The following is a 19751-nucleotide window of genomic DNA, read 5'->3' as shown; positions in this document are numbered from 1 at the left end:
AACTTCATATGGAACCAAAAGAGAGCCCGCATAGCCAAGTCAATTCTAAGCAAAAAGAACAATGCAGGAGGCATCACACTACCGGACTTCAAACTATACTACAAGTCTACAGTAATCAAAACAGCATGGTACTGGTACCAAAACAGAGAAATAGACCAATGGAACAGAACAGAGGCCTCAGAGGAAATACAACATACCCACAACCATCTGATCTTCGACAAACCTGACAAAAACAAGTAATGGGGAAAGGATTCCCTGTTTAATAAATGGTGTTGGGAAAACTGGCTAGCCATGTGCAGAAAGCAGAAACAGGACCCCTTCCTGACACCTTACACAAAAATTAACTCCAGATGGATTAAAGACTTAAACATCAGACCTAACACCATAAAAACCCTAGAAGAAAATCTAGGCAAAACCATTCAGGACATAGGCGTAGGCAAGGGCTTCATGATCAAAATGCCAAAAGCAATGGCAACAAAAGCCAAAATAGACAAATGGGACCTAATCAAACTCCACAGCTTCTGCAAGGCAAAAGAAACAGTCAGTAGAGTGAATCGGCAACCAACAGAATGGGAAAAAAATTTTGCAGTCTACCCATCTGACAAAGGGCTGATATCCCGAATCTACAAAGAACTAAAACAGATCTACAAGAAAAAAACAAACAAGCCCATTCAAAAATGGATGAAGGATATGAACAGATACTTTACAAAAGAAGACATACAGGAGGCCAACAAACATATGAAAAAATGCTAATCTTCACTGGTCATTAGAGAAATGCGAATCAAAACCACATTGAGATACCATCTCACACCAGTTAGAATGGCGATCATTAAAAAATCTGGAAACAACAGATGCTGGAGAGGATGTGGAGAAATAGAAACACTTTTACACTGTTGGTGGGAATGTAAATTAATTCAACCATTGTGGAAGACAGTGTGGCGATTCCTCAAGGACCTAAAAATAGAAATCCCATTTGACCCAGCGATCCCATTACTGGGTATATACCCAAAGGATTATAAATCATTCTACTATAAGGACACGTGCACACGAATGTTCATTGCAGCACTGTTTACAATAGCAAAGACCTGGAACCAACCCAAATGCCCAACGATGATAGACTGGATAGGGAAAATGTGGTACATATACACCATGGACTATTACGTAGTCATCAAAAACGATGAGTTCGTGTCCTTTGTAGGGACATGGATGAACCTGGAAACCATCATTCTCGCAAACTGACACAAGAGCAGAAAATCAAACACTGCATGTTCTCACTTATAGGCGGGTGTTGAACAATGAGAACACATGGACACAGGGAGGGGAGCACTACACACTGGGGTCCGTTGGGGGGAAATGGGGGAGGGGCGGGGGGTGGGGAGGTGGGAAGAGATAGCATGGGGAGAAATGACAGATACAGGCGAGGGGACAGAAGGCAGAAAACTACACTGCCATGTGTGTACCTATGCAACAATCTTGCATGTTCTTCACATGTACCCCAAAACCTAAAATGCAATAAAAAATAAAAAATAAAAAATAAAGAAAGTTACGGTATGCAAGATGAATAGGTTAGGGGAAATCTAACAAACAGCATGGTATCTATAGTTAGTGACACTGTACTGTATACTTCAAATTTGCTAAGATGATAGATCTTAAGTGTCCTCACCACACAAAAAAAAAATGATAACTATGTGAGATTACAAATGTTAACAAGCATTGTGGTGATCATTTCACAATGTGGACACATATCAAAACACCAAATTATATACATTATAAATACACTATTATCATTTATCAGTCATACCCAATAAAGCTGAGAAAAGGTTTATCAGAAAAAAGGAAAGAAATGTAGAAATAAAAATGAACTGGATTCATCAATCAATCCAGTTTTCAATCACCTAAGAAATGTTTTCCACTTATACAGGAAGAAAAATAGCTGAAGCCTCTTCAACAAAGTTATGACACATTAAATGTTTCAAAATGATGCAAGTAATGCATTTTGTCAAGGCAAGTGTAAGAAGAAGGAAAAGAGATAATGAGAGGCTAGAACTTATTAGGGACATATTTGAATCTCAGAATCAGTATTTACAAGATGGATATATTCAACATTCATATATACCACATGTGGAGAAGCTGGTTGCATTCACAGAACATTGCCCAATTGGAGTATATATGCCTTCAAAACCAGAAAAATATGAGGTAAAAATTAGGTGTGCTGTGCTTAAGTTTTTATTATAACTTCTAATTATGTTGTTTTCACTATAGTTTTATTTTTACTTTTGTGAATGAATCATTTTACTAAAAATAGTCATTTAACAAATTTTACTAAATATAATAATGTTATTTATCTATTTAAGGTTTTGATACTAACAAAGAGAAGGATCTATTGAACCTGGTGCTGGGGGAAAGACTGGCAAAAAGAAAAAATTTAAAAGGAAGGTCTGGGAAATAAGATGTCCACAGGGGTATTTGCAAAGCTCTGACATATTCCTTAGGATCTAGAATGCCACATGCATGTATTCATACCTAAGAAGGCCCTAATCTCTGGCTCACCTTGAAGATGCATGCAAACAGTAAGTGAAGGCTAAGACAGAGTTGTCAACTGCCTTACTGATTGTTGAAGGTATGCCTCCAACATGTACAGAGAGCTCTAAGCAAAGACTGAGATTTACTAGTCCAAGGCAATTAAGGAAATCATCAGCTGACCATTGACATAACCAGACAGAGACTTCAGTAGCCACACATGACAAAGAATACAGACTACAGAATTCATTCTGAAGTGAATAAACAAATAACAATAACAAGCAACAATACCAAACCCTGGGGAGGGAGGAAAATCGATGTCACATTATATTATTTGAAATACCCACTTTTCAACAGACTTACAAGACATACAAATAAACAATAAAGCCTGGCCTCTTCACAGGAAATAAAGCAGCCAATCAAAACATCCTAGGTGTTGGACACATTAGACCAAGAGTTTACATAGGCTATGTAATAGGTTCAAATTACTAAAGGAGATCATGTCTAAAGAATTAAAGTATGGTATAAAAATGATGCTTCACCAAAGAATATCAATATAAACAAAAAATTTTTAAAGTACCAAAAAGAAAATGTGGGCCAGGTGCAGTGGCTCACGCCTGTAGTTCCAGCACTTTGGGAGGCAGAGGCGGGTGGATCATTAGGTCAGGAGATCGAGAGCATCCTGGCCAACATGGTAAAAACCCATCTCTACTAAAATACAAAAAATTAGCTGGGTGTGGTGGTGCACACCTGTAGTCCCAGCTACTCAGGAGGCTGAGTCAGGAGAATCGCTTGAACACAGGAGGTGGAGGTTGCCGTGAGCCAAGATCGTGCCACTGCACTCCAGCCTGGCCACAGAGCAAGACTCCATCTCAAAAAAAAAAAAAAAAAAAAAAAAAAAGAAAAGAAAAGAAAATGTGGAGTGAAAAAATAAAATAATTGAAATGAATAATTCACTAGAGGGGTTCAATAGTAGATTTGAACAGGCATAATAAAGAAGCAATGTACTTGAAGATATATCAATGAGGTTATGCTGTCTTAGGAACAGAAAGAAAAAGAATAAAGAAAATTTAACAGGACTTCAGAAACCTGTAAAACACCAACAAGCAAAGCAACACATACACACTGGGAGTTCCAGGAAAAGAGGAAAGAAATGGAAAGAGGAAAGAATGTTTTTAAGATTAGTGGCCATACACTTCTTGAATTTGATGAAAAGCATTCATCTATGCATCCAGGAAGCTCACAAACTCCAAACAAGATAAACTAAAAATGATTCACACCAAGGTATATCATAGTCAAAATGTTAACACACAAAGAGAGATATGAACAGAAACAAAAGCAGCAAGGAAAAATGTTCCATCATGTACAGGGAACCTGAATAAAATTAACAGTTGATTTCTCATTAGAAATCAAGGATGTCAAAAGGCAGTAGGATAACAATTCAAAGTGCTGAAAGAAAAGGTCAACCAAGACTTCTATATCCAGAAAAACTATCCTTCAAAAAATTAAGACAAAATTAAGACAAGCTCGGATAAACAAAACTTGAGAGAATCTGTCACCACCACATCCTAAAAGAAATACTAAAGGGAATCCTTGAGACTGAAATAAAAACAACACCAAAGATTAACTCAAATCCACACAGAAACAGAGTACTGGTAAAGCTATCTACACAGAGAGGATAAATGTACTTTTGTTTATAACTGTTTCTTTTTATCTAATTTAAATAACAATTGCATAAAGCAAAGCAATTATTTAAAAAGTGTAGTGATGGCCTTATAATATATAAAGATGTAATCTGTATTACAATAAGAGCAAAGTGAAGTGTTGGAGTGATATTTTGTATACTTCTGAATTTAAGTTGATTAATCTGGACTAGGATTTTTTTAAGTTAAGAAGTTAATTGTAATCCCTGGAGTAACTACTAAGAAAATAACTCAAAAAATACCATAACAATGTAATCAGGAATTACACAGTAAAGACCTATGAAAAGTATCAACAAGAGAATAAAAATGGTACACTAGAAAATATATATTTAACACAGATAAGACAGTAATGGAACTCAGGAACTCTCCTATAAGACATGTAGAAAACAAATAGGAAAGAGACAGACATAAATGCTACTTGATTATCAGTAATGACATTGTGTAAAAAAACAATCCAGTCAAATGGCAGAGATTGGCAGAAAACACTTTTTAAATGAGCCAACTATATGCTGTCTACAGGAGATACATCATATTCAGAGATACAAGTAGAATATAAATTTTAAATGGATAAATATATGTACCATATATTATGGGATGAATTGCCCACTACAACAAACTTCATATATTTAAGTCCTAAACCCAAGTAGTTCAAAATGTAACTAAATTTGGACATGGAACCTCTAAAAAGTAATTAAGTTAAAATGAGGCCATTGGGATGGTCCTTAATCTAATCTGACAGGTGTCCTTATAAGAAGAGGAAATTTAGACAAACAGATAGATACCAGAGACATACATGCACAGAGCAAAGACTATATTAGAACACAGCAAGAAGGTGACCACCTGAAGCTAAGGAGAGAAGTCTCAGAAGAAACCAAATCTGCCAACACCTTGACCTTATACTTCCAGCCTCTAGAACTGCAAGAAAATGAATTTCTGTTGTGTAAGTCACCTAGAGTGTGGTACTTTGTATGACAGCCCTAGCAAACTAATATACCATGATAATAGCAATCAAAAAAAGAGTTTGAGTGATAGTATCAGAAAAAATAGACTTTTTTAAAAAATACTTTTCTTTTTTTTTTGGAAACAGAGTCTTCCTCTGTTGCCCAGGCTGGAGTGCAGTGGCTCCTTCTCACTGCAACCTCCACCTTCCAGGTTCAAGCAATTCTCCTGCCTCAGCCTCCTTAGTAGCTGGGATTACAGGCACACACCACCATGCCCAGCTAATTTTTTGTCCTTTAATAGAGACAGGGTTTCACCATGTTGCCCAGGCTAGTCTCCAACTCCTGAGCTCAGGTAATCCACCCTCCTTGGCCTCCCAAGGTGCTAGGATTACAGGTGTGAGCCATTGCACCCAGCCAAAATAGGCTTTAAGACAAAAATTATTACTGAAGACAAAGAAGGATATTCTGTAATAATAAAAGGATCAATTGAAAAGGAAAACATAATGATTATAAACATATATACACTTAACAACAAGGCATAAAAATACAAGAGCAAAAACTGACAAAGTTAAAGGGAGAAATGGACAACAATAGTCAGAGACATCAATACTCCACTTTTCCTGATGGATAGAACAACTAAAGATCAACAAGAACAATTATAACACCAAAAGCACAATGCTTTTAAAAAAGCATTTTTCAAAAGGTTAAGTTGGATTTCATTAAATTTATAAACTTTTCTGCTTCAAAAGACACTATCAATAAAGTGAAAGACAATCCACAAAACAGGAGAAAGTATTTGCAAGGCATACATCTCTTAAGGATCTGGTATCCATAATAAAGAAGCCTTAAAACTTAACAATAAAAAGATAACTCTATTTTTTAAATTAGCAAAGAATTTGAATAGACAATTATTCAAAGAAAATAGTTAAGTGACCAATAAGCACATGGAAAAATGTCCTTATGGAAACACAAACCAAAACCATAATGAAATACAACTTCACACCTGCTAGACTGGCCAAAAAAAAAAAAAAAGTGGGGAACAGGTGGAGAAATTGGAGCTGTCCTACATCGTTGATTAGAATATAAAATGGGACACCTACTTTCTGTTTATCAGGTCCTCAAATACGTAATTATCATATGGCCCACAATTTTACTCCTACATATATATGCAAAAGAACTAAAAACAAACATCCACACAAAAACTTTTACATAAATGTTCATAGCAGCATTATTCACTATAGCTGAAAAGTGAGACCATCCCATTGTCCATCAACTGATGAGTGAACAAAATTAACGAAATTCATACAGTGAAATATTTGGTCATTTAAAGGAGTGAAGTATTAACACATGCTATAACATACATAAACCTTAAAAAATTATGCTAAGTGAAAGATGCCAGTCACAAAGACTTTATATTATATTATTTCATTTATTAAAATGTCCATAATAGGCAAATCTAGAGCAGTGGTTGACAGAGTTTGGGAGCAGGAAAAATGGGAAGTGACTACTAATGGGTATGCAGTTTCTATTTGGAGGTGACGAAAAGTTATAGGAATTAGATAGCGGTGATGGTTGCATAGTGTACCAAAAAGTACTAAATTGACCAGCCACAATGGCTCACACCTGTAATTCCAGCACTTTGGAAGGCCAAGACAGGAGAATCACTCATAGTCAAGAGTTAAAGACCAGCGTGGCTAACATGGCAAAACCCTGTCTCTATTAAAAATACAAAAAAATAGCTGGACATAGTGGCACATGCCTGTAGTCCCAGCTACTCAGGAGGCTGAGGCAGGAGAATCACTTAAACCTGGGAGGCAGAGGTTGCAGTGAGCTGAGATTATGCCACTGAACTCCAGCCTGGGTGACAGAGTGAGACTCTACCTCAAAAAAAATGAATAAATAAAACATAAAGATAAAAATAAAATAATAAATACTGAATTAGACACCTTAACATGGTGAATTTTATGGTATGTAAATTATATCTCAATAAAACTGTCATTTTTTTTTATTCAGTTCAGAAAATGAACAACTACATAAAGTCTTCCAAGATAGAAAATAAACTTTGTTTTGTCTTATAATCAGTTCAGGTCAAGAAACATTCATTGACTTGGACTATGAAAGATGCTAGGAAAGCAAAGATAAATAATAAACCATCCTTACTCTGGAGAAATTTAGACTTTAACAAGTAGCAAATCTTTAGAAAGAATCTTTGGTTTTTCACCTGGTTTTCACTATCAAAACATGTAATTTTACCATGACAAACTTTAATTGAAAACCCAAAAAATTTCAGTTTTAGTATCCATCAAATTCAATAACCAGATGCTGAAGATAAACTAACTCAAATTCTAGCTACAGTCACGCTTCTTTTCTAGCACAAGAAGGACCCAGCTGTGGTCCAGCCTCCTTGCCCTGACTACCTCGTTGCAGTGTGTGATCCTAGTTTGGGGGTGCCAAGTATTTTCTGTTTCTGTATTTCCTCACCCTTGCCTCAACCCCTGACTACTGTTTTTACAAGTCCTAGATTTTATTCCATTAGGCACCTAACCCTTTCTTCGAACACCATTGAGGTTCTTTAGATTATCACCGATTTTAAGTCAGGTCATCAAAGCATATGCAGCTCCCTCCCTTTATGTCTTTTTATTTCATTTTCTTGATAAAGATCCATAATGCCTGTGTCTGGTGCCCTGCACTGAAGAAGCCACGTATCAAAACCACCTCATACATTCAGTTGATCCAGAACAGGTACTGCAAACCAGATACAGATAACACATGAATTTTCTTTGGCATGAGCTGTTCTAAAAACAGTATAATTACTTACTTACCAACAAATTGCACCCAAAAGATTTTTTACCTACAAACTTGCATGTTAGTAAGTTTAGCTTCATTTGAAAAATCTGAAGATTTGACCATGCTGGGCCCAAATTCCCATGTGGCAACAATAAGGTGAGTCAAGTGGGGACATTGCCTTTCCTTTTGATGAAGTGCATCCCTCCATGATGCTCACCACTCCACAAAGCTACCATGCATAACACATCCAGCTGGTTTCATTTGTGACCTGTTGGCTCTGGAGGTGCTGGAGTCTGAGACAAGTCCACGTCCAAGGAGTTAGAAGTTGTGTCCAATCATAAAAGGATCTCTTGGTTTAGGGTTGCATGCTCCTCTACCTGTGACAACCTTTCCTAGTTTTTCATGCCAACAACTGCTTCCTTTTTCTATAATCACTAACCCTAAATATCACCTAAATACCTGAAATTCCCCAGGGAACTCCTGCAGAGGCATCCTCTGGCCTGGCAAGCTCCTTTATAAAGTAGCAAAATTCCAGACCACGTGGCAGAAGGCACTAAGGATCTCATCCATAGACTGATGAAATCTTCATTTCCACACTGCTCTTTGAAGATAAATATTCCTAAATTTCTGAGTTCTGGTTAAAACTATGTTTCTCAAACTTTACTGTGCATCCAATATATGTGAAAATCTTTTAAAAATGCAGATTCAAATTCAGTAGGTCTAGTGCGGATCCTGAGATTCTGCATTTCCAACAAGCTCCCTGGTGATCCTGATGCTGCTGGACTGTGGACCACACTTAGAATAGCAACGGTTAGGCAGGGCGCAGTGGTTCACACCTGTAATCGCAGCACTTTGGGAGGGCAAGGCGCGCGGATTACAAGGTCAAGAGATCGAGACCATCCTGGCCAACATGGTGAAACCCTGTCTCTACTAAAAAATACAAAAATTAGCTGGGCATGGTGGTGCCCACCTGTCGTCCCAGCTACTCAGGAGGCTGAGGCAGGAGAATTGCTTGAACCCAGGAGGCGGAGGTTGCAGTGAGCCAAGATTGTGCCACTGCACTCCAGCCTGGCACGTGCAACAGAGCGAGACTCTGTCTCAAAAAAAAAAAGAATAGCAAAGGTTAGAAGAGTTAAGAAGGAAGAAAGCTTCTGAGATAAGAGTTCTCTGAATGAAATCAGACCTCCAAGACTTGACTTTCTGACATTATAAAACTCTAAAATGTTAATCTTTTAGCATCCTGTGTCAATTAATGTCTGATTTATCTAAATAACAGCCCTTCATAATGATCCATGAAGAAGGGACAGATGGTTCCTTTGGTCATTAGGCATTGGTTATTGAATATTCACTACATGATCAATACTGGATATTACACAGGGGCACCTGCCAAATTTCCATATCTTTAGAGTGCTTAAAATCTAGTTGGCAAAAAGACTAATGGAAAACAATAAGTAGTGTACCACCTAAAACAGCAGATGATTAAGATTTTAATTGCTACAAACCATTGATTCCCAAGGGGGTAGCATATCAGCATCTGGGTGGAAGGCTAAGCACAGTCTCCCAACTCCTCCCATAGGATACTCACTTCACCCTCATCCTTACTGTCAATCATTGACAAGGGAAACTACATTGAATTCCAGAAATGCCACATTTTTCAGAAACATGAGGTGGGAAAAATGACTTAAGAAAAAAAAAAAAAAACACTGTTTTTAAATTCTATACAGAAGGGCAATGGAGACCTGAGGCCTGAAAGAGTAAATAGAAGTGGTGGACATTTCAGGTGGGAGGTGCTTCCTGGGGTAAAAGTACTGAGGTGGAGACAAGTCTAGGGTATTTACGGGACAGGAAGAAGACCTGTCTAATTAAAGTAAACCAGAGTGCCCCACTCACCACCACCCTATTCTTAGTGGAGGAAGCATGGAAACTATCTCCTAAGAATCTGATGACCACCTATTAAAAACACTGAAGAGATATTTCTTCACAGAAAGGCTAAACTAGTTTACCTCTCAGATCCTTTCCAATTTTTCCTCAAGTGCAGAACAAAATTCCAATTCTCCTCTAACCCATAATTCTAAATTGAATCACTTGTCTTGCCTGCTGTTCACCATGGTAGACAAGTGAAGAGAATGTGGATGTGTAAAAGTCCCTATAAATTCAAACAAACAAACAAACAAACAAACAAACAAACAAAAACTAAATGACTGCATTAGGTTAAGCATTCCATTGCTGCTCAGCAGCCCCAGTTCTCTGAGACTGTTCTCACAGGGCTATTTTCAACCTTGTCATCAATCATCTTTGTGACTCTTCTCTGAACCCTTTCCCAGTTATCCCCATCCCTCTTAACATAACGTAAGTGATGAATTCCACTTCAGGTTTTCCCTGACCACTCCATCTAAAGGAAGTCTCAGTTACACAATATTCTCTGCCAAAGCCCACCTCGACAAAGCACTTATCATACTTCCAACTATGTTCTTTCATTTGTTGCTTATGAAATATTTAAAATATACATTTAGAAGTTCATATTGTTAAGAAGTTAATATAACAGCAGCCCATATACCAAATATTACTTCCTTAATTTACAGTCAATGTGGACTTCTAACTCTCTAATAAAAAATGTCATAGTCTAAGATTGTGGCACATTGTTTCACTTGTTAATTATTTTCCCTTCCTTCTTTGTCCTTGCCATGAGTCACTGTGGGCTAAGTATATTACTGAGGTATACCATATATACCAACACCCATATTTAACAAACATGAATATTTTTGCCACACTTACCTTGCAATTATATACTTATATATTTATTCATATCTGTGTTGCCTGTTTTCCACTATATTCTGTTTTATCTGGGCAGACAGAGACATGTCTGATTATTCACCTCTTTTATACCCATCACTTAGTATAGAGCCTTGCATATAAGGGTCTATAAATAATGCATTAATGACTTTTGTCCTAGCATTAAATAATGGCCATCACAATAGGAGATTTAATAAACAAAGGACAATGATTCCATCTTTATTAAAAGTCCAAAGAGGGGAAAAAAGGAAATGCATCTTGACTGAAGAATGAGAGTTTACATTTAAATACATGCTATAGCTGGATACCAGACATTAGGATGAGTTAGTTGAGCAAGGTACAGAACTTCCCTTCCCTAGAAGCCCCTTTCCCTTATTCCCTGAATAGCACATATATCTGCCTAGATAACAGTGATACAGGAGATGAGTCCCTTCTGGCTCATCTAGATTAGAGATGCCAACTCAATGGCTTAAAGAAGGAGAGAACAAAGGATGAGAAGGAGAAAGCAAAGGAGGGAAGAAAACATGGAGGGAGGAAGGGGTGGGGGCCTATGCGAAAAGAATCCAAGACCACTATAAGAAAACAAGAAATCATTTTTTTCTAGATTAGGCTAATGGCAATATAGATCATGTCCTGAAAATCTTTGAGTATCAAGTCTATTTGTATGACATGAAGCCTAAGGCAAAAACACAAGAAAGGTCATGTCCAGCCAGGTACAGTGGCTCACGCCTGCAATTCCAGCACTTTGGGAGGCTGAGGCAGGCAGATCACGAGGTCAGGAGATCAAGACCTTCCTAGCCAACATGATGAAACCCCGTCTCTACTAAAATACAAAAAATTAGCCAGGCGTGGTGGTACACACCTGTAGTCCCAGCTACTTGGGAGGCTGAGGCAGGGGAATCACTTGAACTTGGACAGCAGATGTTGCAGTGAGCTAAGACTACACCACTATACTCCAGCTTGGCAACAGAGCAAGACTCCATCTCAAAAAAAAAAAAAAAAAAAAAAAAAGGAAAGAAGGAAAGGTCATGTCCAACTGTCAGAAAAATCTGACAGTTTTCTCTACCCCCTTCGGCCTGTTCTCCTTGCCATCCAGGATCTTAATGCAAAATCCTAAAAGTCTGGGTTCCTCCCACCATGGTTCTCTGCATGCTCTCAAATACCAAATACATACTTGTATCCACTCCCCATCAAAACTTACTGGGTCTAAGTTCTATTACTTTGAGCTCTTATTCTTCTAGCAGGTCACTGAGAGATACTATGCTTATTATATGAATGGCTGTCCATTATGGAAAATATCACTTCCTTAATTTACAGTCAATGTGGACTTCCAACTCTCTATTAAAAAAGTTTATAGTCTAAGATTGTGGAATTTTTGGGGGGGATTAATAATCCTACCTTCCCTCTCTGTACTTCATGGTTCACTACAGGTTAAGCATACGACTTAGGTATGACACTTGATATAACAGAAATCATTTCTAATCAGTGTTATAAGGAAACATTTTTCTTGCTTCACAGATATCTTACTCCACACATAAAATATTACACAAACACCTTTCCACTATGCACCTAGCATATGTCAGCTTGGGGAAGCAGTCTTACACTCACTGCCCATCACTTTGCACAGCGAACTATAGACTCAGGGGCCACAGTTTGGTTGAATCCATAGTTTCGACTGTTTCTTTTTGCATTTCCTCAAGGTCAGAAGGCACTACATCTTCTCCATGAAGTGGGTAGCATGCGGATTGGCTTCTTTCTAAGCAAACTTCTTTTCTTGATGAAGCCATCACCTTATCTGTACCTGAGCCCAGTACCCTGTCAGTTCTGTCCTCTGAGCAACGTTTCCAATCTCATGAATAATGGTTAACCAATAAAACAACAACAAAAAACTCTTCCTATAGCATGAGTTTTCAGTGATAAATGAACAAAAGCATCACCAAGCACTCATCTCTGAACAAATGCCAAAAGCTGATTCATTCTCTGCATGACATTGCTGGTTTCATCCTACCATAAACTGAAATATCTGCTAGCATGCACTTGATAGTAATCGCTCTTCCACACTCCACTCCACTGATATTATGCAACAGCCAACCATGTCATTTAACAAAGGAGTTTTGTCAATAACTTCTGGTTTCTCTCTAAGGATAATGTTTGTCTTTAACTTTCCAGCTGATTTTCCAAGTGTCTCTTCAATAATATGACTCATTCCTATTTTTGCTACAAGGATCCTTTAATGATGCTAATAGAATTATAATCTCTAACCTACCTTTGGCCATACATTACATTAATTTTCTAAAGGAACACATTATTGTGTGCTTGTCTTAGAAAACTTCAATAGTACAACAGAGAAGCCACTGTGCTTTGTTCGAAAATGACACAAAAACATCCATGGCTTCATGCCATTATTGGACAGAGTTTCATAACAGGCCATGATTACAGATTCATTTGGTCCTAATGGGGATAGCAAGTACAATATAAAACGGTTTTGAGACCGTCATTGTCCTATTTCCATTTGTATTTTTCAATTTCAGCTACTGTGCTGAAATTGTCATTCTCACAGATTCCCTTGTCTCTACACATATATATTCCCAATTCATACGCAGTGGGATTCAGTTTTCTAAGCATGTTTATGGCATTCTGAAATGTAGCATTTACAGTTCTATTTTCATCACTATTTTTACACTTCAATGAACTACTTTTGAACCACTTATCTAATTTCATGAAATGGGAATACAATTTAAGAACAGTAAAAACAAAAATATACTATTTTAACAAATAAAAAATAATTAAATAATATAAAAATTACATTAATGAACATGAAGTGAACCATTAACAAAATGTAAGCTATACACACTCACCAGTGCAGTCTATGCAGCACAATCTTAAATATTATACTATGTTTTAAGAATGTAAGGGGATGTCTGCTGAAATCATAATTAAATGGCCTATCTCAAGGCCCTACATGCTTTGCAACATCCACACCACCCTTCTGGTCTCATTTCTGACTTCCCCCTCATCACTCCACCTGCTCATGCTGATCTTGCAAATCTTTGAACACATCCAAACATATTCCTTTCTTGGGGCCTTTCCACTGGCCATCCTTCCTGCCTGCAACTCTATCCCTCAGGTATCTGTATTAAGTAACTTCTCTTACCTCCTTTTAACTCTTTGCTTAAAGTCTCGTCCTCCATGAAGCCTACTCAATCACACTTATACTGTCCTACTTTCTCTTTCTTCCAAAGCTCTCATCTCCTTCTAGCATCATATTTAATTTAGCTATTTGGTTTATTTTCTGTCTCCCGCCTCCCACCTGCCTGCCCCCAACAAAATGAAAACTCCACAAGGTCAGGGATCTTGGTTTTATTCATTGATACATTCCCAGAACCTAGATCAAAGACCAACCCACAGAAGGAACTCAATACATATTAGCTGAATGAACAAATAAATGAATGGATGGATGAACTAAATTTTTTCTTTGCTTTCCCCTTATAACCACCAAACTGACTATGGATCTCACTTTGAGAATTAAAAAGAAAATGATAAGTTATCAAAGGTTTTTAAACAAAAGAATTATATCAACAGAATGGCATTAAAACTAGCAAGGTCTGGAGATGATTTAAAGTTTGGAGAGGCTAGATCCAGAGAGTTTGGTTAAGAATTCAACCAATGAAAGAGATAAGGAAGGCCATAAATTTCCAATTACTGGGACTTCTTAAGTGGTTTATTTCCAACCCACAATGCACTGATTGTACAATGCACTGATATATAATCTATGCTTATGTATACAATATACATACATTGCACACACAAACATATATGTCAAACAAGCCTAGAAGAAGCTAAAGACATTTCTCCATCACATGGATATATATAGTTCATATAAAAGCTTATGACTTGGGTTATAGTTAGAATGGCCATAAATCCTAGTGTTTCTGGCACAGTCTCAGTTTATACTTGTTGATCTAATGTCCCTTATAGTTTGTACCATATTTTACTCCCAGAAGTGTCCTTGTCTAGATTTTTTTTAATTACATAGTCATCCTACTTATAAAAAAAGATACATAGGCTCACGCCTATAATCCCAGCACTTTGGGAGCCTGAAGGGAGTGGATCATTTGAGGTCAGGAGTTCAAGACAAGCCTGGCCAACATGGTGAAACCCCATCTCTACTAAAAATACAAAAATTAGCTGGACAGTAGAGGCACATGCTTGTAATCCCAGCTACTTGGGAGGCTGAGGCACGAAAATCACTTGAACCTGAGAGGCAGAAGATGCAGTGAGCCAAGATCACGCCACTGCACTCCAGTCTGGGCAACAGAGTGAGACCCTGTCTCAATATATATAGTATATTATAACACAGCAAGTGAGCTGTGCTACAAACACACAATTTTTTGGCAAAAGAGCACAGCAACTATTGCAGAAGCAAGTGCCACAAGCTTCATACATCTAACTTTAGTAAAGAACCCAAACTCTTACCAGGTCGCCTGCATAATCTCAGACCTCCCATGAGAATTTTCATGTGGTAAACAGACACTCAAGTTCTCCTTTTCTGCAACTCCTCTGTATGAAAAGCTGAGACCCAAACCAAACACTGGAGACATAAGAGAGTACAGAAAACAAAAGCCCTTCTCTTATCCTCATGGCTCAGAGAGCTTGGAAACTTAGAGAATGTGGAGTCAAATCTTCACACCAACACTTGTGTTCTGGAATCTCAGTAAATATCCAAGATCTGGACCAGACACTAGATCTTCAAACTTGCATTCCTACCTGTAAGAGCCATGGTAACCATCGGGTCTGCAAACAGGTTTTGTAGAAACTGCTATCCTATATCACAAGAGTTCTCCCAATTAGTGTCAGCCCTGGATATATGGACAGGTGCTAATTCATATTGTGCTTGAAGCCAATAATAATATGGGCTTACAGTCATGGCAGATACTTAATAACTTAAGAATAAAACTATTTTATTCACTATGTGTGTAAATAGATGATGAGAAATTATCTCATTCTCCTATCTTCCTCCTATTTCATTTTTTCTTATGTATTTTTTGGTTTTAAATTTTTCTGATTTTCTATCTTTGCATTTAATAAATAAAAGACTGAAATAAAGCAAGACTCAAAATCTGGTGTTGGAAGCGGGGTGAGGAAAAAAAAATCAGGATTCCTTAATACCTAGGGTAACCAGATAATTAACTTATCACCCAAACCAGGACACTTTCACATGTGAAAAGGGGCGATTTTGATAATTAATGTAAATCAACAGGAATAAACAGACACTGTCACAAGCAAAGCAGGGCATCTGGTCACCTTTCTAATCTCTCATTCATATCCTGATACAGAAGGCATCCTGTGTAATGAAGCAACCTCTGCCTCTGTTAAATCAATCAAACTTCAAACACAGTCCTCTCTCTTTCAGGCCATGCCTGGCTTTTGATAACAGAGCTGGAAAAGTTTCCACCCAATGCTGCCATTCCCTATCCAACACACGGAGCAAAACTGGTTCCAGTTTTTCCCAAGAAAGCAGTCAGCAGTGCACAAGAATGTGGATCCTGGCCAGGCCCACAGCAAGCCCCAGGCAAGGAGCCTCTGGTTTCTCTTAAAGGAACACGTCACAACAGAGAGAGCCACCTGGTTGGAGGTTACACGGACACCAGTGATACAGATTTAACAAGCATTTTGAATGCAAGATCATTTCATTGATTCCTGGGCACATATTAAAACTGGGAAGATCTCAAAAGCCACCTCTCCTGCAAAACACATTCATCTAGGAGAAAACACCATACCATCTGTCCGCGACTATAGGTAACAACCTTGGTTTCTTTACCTTTGGCTGAAATCAGTGTTGCAAAACCTTTTAAAAGAGTAAGAAAATATGTTTTCTCCCAATATCACATTGCCCAAGTGAAACAGAACCAATGCTCACTTTTATTTCTTGCCTCCTGTTCAGAGGGGTCACACATTGCTCATATTCTTCATTAAATTTAGTCCTGTGGCTGTGAAATGTTAATTTACTGGAATATTTTCTTTCACATTCATAAAGAGGGAAAACAAGTTTTGTGATCTAGTTGCAATCTACAGCACACAGATAATCCCCAACAGTGGTAGGCGCAGAAAAGCTCCAGCTGGTTTATCTCAAATGTTCAGAATGATTTTTATTTCTTTACCGACACCACAGTCATTCATAAAGATTCATTGCCAAATGTTGCCCAATACCGTGATAGAGGCGATGGTGAAGCAAATGTCTGAGGCTGGGAAATCATCGCAGAAGTACAGTACTGCCCAAACCTCAGAGTCTGCAGCCAAATGCTGGAGATTAGGAAACCACCTGTCATGGAGATGGTGAAGGAAACTGAATTCAAACTAAAGCAGACTAAAGTCTATCCAGCCAGGAGACAGTATACAAGAGCGAAGAAAGGTGCCACTGATTTTCTTCCAGAAGCAGCACGATTATTTTTAAATTCAAAGAAATTTTTGTTAACAAACTGCTTCACATAACCACATCGAAGCCAAAATGTGCCAATGAAACAATCAAAACAAACAGCTCAATCAGGACTTTTTGAATATTCAAAAAAAAAAATTAAAGCTAGCTCGACTGCTGGATGGTAATTTTATAATGTCTCCTTTAGGAGATCAAAATTATGTCTTTGCCACCCTCCACCACACCCTACTCCACCTCTAATAGTGAGTGGATAATTTGTGAAGAATACAATGACCCTTTATGCCTGGCTTCTCTAGTCTGCTAGGGATGCCATCTGTCTCCCACACTATATAAACAATCCCTGCAGGAATCTTCTGATGACAAAACAGATTAGCGAACTCCAGATTTTCACACCATTAATAATATCCCCACCCAGATTAGGCCTTTTGTTTTAATAACTCCAAAGATAAAGTTAATAACTGATCTTTCTTTCTTTGTAGGTAACGTGTGCGTCATTTTAAAGATAACCTCTTGGAACATATAGCCATCTGTTGGGAAGAGAGAGAGAAAAAAGCTCTCTCTAGGCAACAGAAGTAATGAACCCTTGAGGGAATAGGAGATAGAGTAAAAAGAAAATATTTATGACACAAACACATGGAGGACTCTACTATAATTATACTGAAATATTTTTCTTCTAAATGACAAACTATAGAACACTACTCCAAAAAAGACAAGCTTCACACTTTGACAAAGGTATACATAGGAAAACAGAGTTTGCGTGAGTCTAGGACAGCGAAAGCAGAAATCGAATCAAAGAAAGGCTAAAGGCCCCCGAAGTTTGCATGCCGTCCACCTCTATCTGCAATGATCACAAATGTTTTCCTTTGTGAAGTTTAATATCAATTGAGCCCTTCTAACTCTAATTGTGAGCTCTCTGTACTGACTCTAAAGACTTCCAACTCTAAAAGAAACAAATGTGCCTGTAAAGATGTTCTCTAAATTAATAATAATAATAATAAACGAAAAGCACCCGAGCGCTGCTAATAGAGAAGACAAGGCGTGAGAGAGCCAGACCTCTGCAGTCGCGCGTCCTCGGAAACGTCTACGTCTAAATCTGCAGCCCCGGTTTCCTCCAGGCCCCAAGCTCCAGCAGAGGATGTTCGCGGCACATTCCCAACCGAAAAGGAAATGAGGCGTCCTCTCCCTCAAGTGATGCTCAAATAGACCCCAAAGTCCCAGTTTCCCGAGAGAACCAAACCATCAAAGACGTCCTGGTTCCTCTCGCCCGCGTTTCTGGGCAGCAGAAACCGAAATGTCAAATGAATGACCGCGCCGGGGCGCGAGGGAGGAAAACAAAGCCACCTCCCGCCGTCCGCTACCTGCGGCGAGGGCCGCGCGCTCACCTGGGCTCTGCGCCCGTCGCCGCGGGCTGCGGGTGGGGACCCGGCCGCCGGGCGGGAGGGCGCCCCCGCAGCCGCCCGGACCCGCGGCCGCGGCGCCCTCCGGCCGGTCCGTGCGCGCCGCGGAGAAAGCAGGCGGCCGGGGGCGCCGCCGCGCGTCGCATGCAGCTCCCGGCTGCGGCGGCCGCTGCCACGCACGGAGCCGAGAGTCTCCGCGCTGCAGTCCCGGACCCCGAGGCGCAAGAAGCGCCCGGAGAGACTCGGCGCAGGGGCCGAGCGCGCCCGGCGCGCCCCTCAGCGGCTCCTCCCGCAGCCCTCTGCCGCGAGCTGAGTCTCGGCTTGCCTTTGTGCTGGCATCCTCCTAGCTCGCAGCGACACCCGGAGCTCCCGAGGCGGCTCCGCGCCGCCGCCCACCCCCGGGTTACGCCGCGGCCCCCGCGCGACCCGCGGATTGTGTCGAGTCAGCAGCGGCGGCGGGGACGCGCGAAACCATGGCTCCCGCCCGCGCTCGGAAGGGCGCCGGGGATCCTGCGCCGCCGGAGGTTTGCGGCGGAACGCGGCGCAGCCCCGAGCGGCCCCGCAGCGCCGCCCCGAGCGGCCCCGCAGCGCCCCGCTTCCCCGCCGCTGGCTCTCCAGGCGCCGGCCCGCCCGCGTCGCCACCCTCTCCCCGCTCCCGGCCGCCCGCCCGCCACCTTCCTCCCGCCCGGGTGCCCGGCGCCCGCTCGAGCCGTGGCGTCCGGGTCCGCGGAGAGCTAAGGGCCCGGCCCCCTCACCTCCAGCCCCGCTGGCGCCCCTCCTGCTGGACGCTTCGGCGGCATCTGCCCGCACCGCCCTGCGGGACGCTGGGCTGGCAGCTGCCGGCACGTCGGGGACCGGCGGAAGGGAGGCGGGGGCAGAGGACAGGAGGGACAGCCAGACCTTGGCCAGCGGGACCTCCCTGAGGAAGGTGCGGAAGAACGGGGCGGGTGCAGCTGGGCGGAGGACGAGTCCCGAGGCTGCGGCGGAGCCTGAGCTGCTCTCCTTCTGCGATGCCGAAGGACAGGATTCCTAGAGTCGTCGCGGAGGATGGAGGAGACCCACTGAGGTCATGCAGACAGGACTGTTCCTAAACCCCACCAGAAAGCTGAACGGGGGAGTGTCATGCCTCGGTTTCCCCAACTGCAAGGGCAAGACGGTAATACTTATGTCACAC

At 40.5% G+C, this 19751-nt stretch overlaps 1 protein-coding gene across 3 annotated transcripts in view; it reads right to left on the bottom strand.

The window, feature by feature from the left end:
• HECW2 (HECT, C2 and WW domain containing E3 ubiquitin protein ligase 2) overlaps positions 1–19421 on the bottom strand; it is a 398266-nt gene extending 378845 nt beyond the window's left edge. Inside the window, exon 1 of one of the 3 annotated variants that reach the window (XM_074399331.1) lies at positions 19333–19421. The gene's annotated coding sequence lies outside the window, so the exon portion shown is untranslated. Of the gene's footprint in view, positions 1–18233; positions 18541–18562; positions 18642–19332 lie in introns of those variants that run through there. The other 2 variants (XM_074399332.1, XM_010336479.2) reach the window with 2 other exon arrangements.
• Positions 19422–19751: the final 330 nt, after the last annotated feature.

The sequence above is a fragment of the Saimiri boliviensis genome, chromosome 5 (genome assembly GCF_048565385.1).
Source record: "Saimiri boliviensis isolate mSaiBol1 chromosome 5, mSaiBol1.pri, whole genome shotgun sequence".
NCBI lineage: Eukaryota > Metazoa > Chordata > Mammalia > Primates > Cebidae > Saimiri > Saimiri boliviensis.
The sequence above is the reverse complement of the archived record's forward strand: the minus strand, read 5'-3'. Positions and strand labels throughout refer to the sequence as shown.